Source organism: Falco punctatus (assembly GCF_963210335.1).
Source record: "Falco punctatus genome assembly, chromosome: 7".
Taxonomy (NCBI): Eukaryota; Metazoa; Chordata; class Aves; order Falconiformes; family Falconidae; genus Falco; species Falco punctatus.
The window spans coordinates 33,822,217-33,827,007 of NC_137587.1; the positions used below are offsets into that span (position 1 = coordinate 33,822,217).

Consider the following 4,791-nt stretch of genomic DNA (forward strand, 5'->3'; position numbering starts at 1 on the left):
GACATGCATAGCTGTCTATACATATGTACAAGATAGACACACAGGTTTATAGGTATGATTTTAGGAACGGTGGATTCTTTCAATAATCAATCTTTGATTTTGAATGCCTGGAAGCTAACTCACTGGCTGAATAGACTTTTCACGTGAGCAAGGAATGACAGGACAGAGTTTGCAGGTTTTGTGTGCAAGATCTACAGATTATTTCAACCACAAAGGATCTTACTGAGCATGTAGTCTAATAGCTGGGTTGCTTTCTAAGGGCAAATATGCAGGAGGAATTTTCCTCTTTTGACACTGAACAAATATAGAACTATGTTACATACCTTATTGCAAGCCACGGTCAGAGAGGATTTTATAGTATTTGCAGTCTGCCAGGGTGAGTGATAAGCTAACCTATTTCATAATTTCAAGCCTCACCTTTCTGCAGTGTGATCCATCCTCTGCTCAGGCAGGCTGCCAGGCAGCACAATTTTTCAGCCGTGAACTCTGTAGGTACACATTTCTATAGCAGTCCCACTTTGCCCCTTATCACTCTCTTTTACATGTGGGGTTATTAGTTTTGGTGGTGGGCAGGATTTTGTTCTGTGGATGTTGATGGACAGTCCATGCACTTGCATATATTTTTTGCAGACAAATATTTGAAATATGCTGTCCTTTGTAGTCACTAGTCAACTTTCAAAGATGCCTGTCTTTGTTAATTCTAAATCCATTTTGTCTGAGCGCACTCTCAGATACCAGCTATTTGAGGATGATGGATAGGGCCCTTGTTAACATTCAGTTTTGAGTTGACTTTTGTAACCTGTGCTTACACATCTTAAAATGACAAATTTAAATTTGTAAATGCTTATTTGGAAAGAATACAGAGTATATTATTTCAGGACCTCAATCCTGCAGTAATTATTTGCACTGCCTTAAGTACTGAGTGAAATTTTTATTTGGGGGTCAGACTATATAATTAGAGAGTACGTGATACTTCTGGCCTTCACTATCCCTTAAGAGGGTGTAAACTGGCATAGATCCACTGAAAGCATTGAACTGTTATTATTTACCTAATAGCTGAGCCATGAAGTCCCAAGTGAAATTGAAACTTAGACTGTAAGTGCCATGAGGCAGTTGCTCTCCAAAGAATCTCCTTGTTGAAATATACGAGAAAAAAAAGGGAGAGGAACAGACAGGCACAGAAGATAAAAGAGCCATCCTCAGGGGATGCCTAGAATTTTTTTCTGAGGCCTGACACAGTGTCTTAGTGTCTGGGTAATCCTGCCTTTTCAGCAACTGTTTGCCACTTTACACCAGTGCAAGACCTGATCTCATGAGTCTGTTTCTAGTCTTTCTCCATAGTAATGCTGAGAAACTGCAGTTCCCAATGAAATCGGTGGGAGCAGAGGGGACTGAATGTCTAGACAGGACCCTGGGGTCACAGGATAATCCAGGCTGGCATGGGCCTCAGGAGTTCTCTAGTCCAACCTGCTGCTCATAGCAGGATTGTCTGAGAGACCAGGTTTCTCAGAGCTTTGTCCAGTCTGTCTTGAAAACTTCCAAGGATGGAGACTGCACAATATTTCCAGGCAACCTGTCCCACCGCCTGACTGTCCTCATAGTGAAGTTTTTCCAAATATTCAGCCAGAGCTGCATATAAATTTCATGACTGTATTTGGCAACAAAGAAAAAAGGATAAAGTATCGGAAACATTGAAAGCGGTTTCCTTAAGTATTTCTTAATTTGAGTCTTTTCAAGGCTAACTTCACGAGGCAACAGAAGACATGACCTGGGACAGACCTAATTAATTGCAGTGGGAAGGGACATTTTATGTGTTCAAGTGCATGTGTCTGGAGAAAGAGAAGACAGGCCTAGTAAACTACAATATACCAACCACAGCTCAGCATGGTACAGAAATGCCAGAGCCAGGTGGGGCTAAACTAGCAATAGGATCAAAAGAGTTTCAGTGGTAGCAACCCAACATCACACCTGAGAGGCAGAACTTACTAGCTTAACGGCACCCTGAAGCTAGTGTGACCATGCTGCTTTCAGACCCTGAGAAAACATCCCTGAATTTAAGATTGTACCTGCCTAATTATAGTTGTCACTGGGCTCTGCTCCACTCTGAAAAATACTCCTTTCTTTTACAGTGAACCTAAATGGCAAGAAACAGGAACACAAGCATCCACAAGAGATAAGCAGCTGCCCAAAGGTAGCTCAAGGAATATTTAAGTCAGACAGAAGTAACACTCAGAATGCTCAAGAACTCAAAGCTCTGTGCTGCATCATGTAAATACAGGTTTGAAACCTGCCTCTCCCACACCACAGAATAACCCTTCAGGACTGGCCTCATTGGCAGTATAGTTCCTTCTGGGTTTTGTGAGTAGTACTTGAATTCCAAATTTAAGGGAAACATTTTGTTCCAGACTGAGGAAACCTTTTGTTTCAAACAGAAATACTATTATGCAAACCAACAGGGATCCTGAAAAATTACAATTTCAGGATGACCCAAAACAACATAGCATGAACGTGTGAGCTGTGATGGACTTTTTTGGAACAACCAAGGAACTGAAAAATCAGTTAGTTTCAAAGATTTTAGCCTCCGTCTCCTTGAAACATAAATTAACTGTAGATCAAAGAACAATACTGAAACATTTTAGTACCAAAATAAGCTTTCACGAATATATGATTATGCCAAAAACATTAGCTATAGTGGGCATTACTTAGCTCACACTGCAAATGAAATATATGCAAGTACACCAGATAGCTGTAGAATATAGAAACATGCAGACAAGATTAGTATTAATGAGAGGTCCAACCTTTTAATTCTTTATTTCTCTAGTTAACCACTCTGTGCATTAATGACAATGGAATATTTTATGAGTCATCTTCTACTATCTATGTTCACTTAATGCACTCATCATTCTTTCATCTAAAGGTAATTGTTTTCAGACACGTATGGTTTGCTGAGCGTTGAAATAGCAGTCCAGCAACACTCATCTCCCCTCCCTGCTTTTATTCCCCTTTGTGAGATTAGAAACAAGAAACTTGGTGGTTGTTTCACGACAAATCCAAAGCATTACATTTTGTGACAGCTTGCATCAGAGTACTTGCACATCAGGGCCCACAGAGCCTATACAGCCCAGTGAGGCGTCTGATGTGGAACTCGAGTTGCTCTTTGGTTGGTCTATAGCAGGGGTCCTCAAACTATGGCCCACGGGCCGGACACGCCCCCCCCAGGGTCCTCAATCTGGCCCCCGGTATTTACAGACTCCCCCTGCCCACCCCCGCCGGGGTTGGGGGGGGAAACCAAGCAGCCGCAGAGGGCTGCCTGCCACTGCATCCGCGCGCCGGCCCCCTGGTTACAAAGTTTGAGGACCCCTGGTCTATAGGGTGCTGCTTTGCTTGCAAGGCCAGGGATGGAACGTGACATCCTCCCTCTCAGAAGAGGGAGGGGATGTTTTAGGGCTCACCGTTTGAACAGCAGCCATCAGTCTGCGACTTCGCTGGCGTGTATTCAGAATCTCTTCGCCCATAATCATCTTCCTCATCGCCTGAATGAGGGCCTTGCACTGGCCACTTTTAGCTGGTCCCCAGCCCCCTGAGCCACTTCTGCCACCTGCCTTGTGTTTTGCACCAGGGGATGCAGGTCTGTTCTGTAAGAAAGGCACCCCTATGCCGTTAGAAATAATTTTAAAAGCTATTTAATAGAGGTAACACTGTAAAATGAGACTAGCACAGATAACTGCACGGCCCTTTCGATGCTGGGAGCCCTGGGCGGTGTGGCATCGCACGGGACTGACCCACGTGCAGCATGCCATGCAGATCCCACCCATGGCAGAGCGTCTCCGTTTTCGGTCTTTCGAGCTATTACAGGGTTTCCTTAGATGAAACAACTCTGCGTGTCGTTCCTCCAGTCAACAGGGAAGGACGTTCTCATGAGAACCGCCTGCCGCCCCCCCAGGTACGGGCACGGCGGCGGGGGCGAGCGGCTGGTGGCGGCGGCGGGGGCGCTGCCCGCGGGCTGCTCTGTCGCAGCGGGCCGGCGGCGCGCGCCCTGCAGCCCGGGGATTCGTGCGGGGGGACGCTGTCGCCGCAGGCTGCCTCGGGACACCGGCTGTGCCAGGGCACTGTCCCCGCTGCTGCGGGACACCGGCTGCGCCACGGCGCTGTCCCCCGCTCAGGGGCTCTGCACCGTGCTGCCTGCGTCCCTCAGGCGGGGGGAAGCCGCTATTCCCTACGTAACTCAATTCGCTACCTTCCTTTTTTCTCCTCTTTTTCTTATTTTTTCTTCCTCCATACCCCGCTTTTCTTTAAAATCCGGTATCTGCCCTCTCCTCCCCTGACGGCATTCCTAGGCAGCACGAAAAGAGATGGGGCCATTTTCACAGGTGTGTTGGGTGACTTTTGCTTGCCACCACACTGAGCAAAAGCTGCAGGCACGTGGGGCTTGCTAATGCAAACCCCAGAAGGGCTCTTACAGCAGCAACACAGGGCTGCTCAGTAAACTTCACATCAAGAGCCTAAATGCTGTTATGCGTTTACCAAGGCCCTCCTATTCTTCATGAAAACAAGCACGCTGAGCAGTAAGGAACAGCGGACTTTGTGATTGCTGAGTACCGCTGGCTGGTAATACTGGCTGGTTGCACAGGTTTCTGGTTCTAACCAATTTTGCAATACCCTAGAAGTGCCCCATAATAGCACTTCTAGCAGTTTGTCCTACTTTTGAGGTTAACGATCAGTGAGATGATAGGAAGTGATAAAAGTATGTAAGAACAGCAGCACTGAATATCCTTCCTTTACCAGACTGTG

General features: G+C 46.2%; 1 long non-coding RNA gene across 1 annotated transcript in view; it reads right to left on the reverse strand.

Annotated features, from left to right (window-relative positions):
- Positions 1-3,565, reverse strand: part of LOC308067972 — a 69,387-nt gene extending 65,822 nt beyond the window's left edge. The window contains exon 1 of the long non-coding RNA XR_013929809.1: positions 3,453-3,565. This is a non-coding gene — a long non-coding RNA (uncharacterized lncRNA). The remainder of the gene's footprint in view (positions 1-3,452) is intronic.
- Between the last annotated feature and the right edge of the window lie 1,226 nt (positions 3,566-4,791).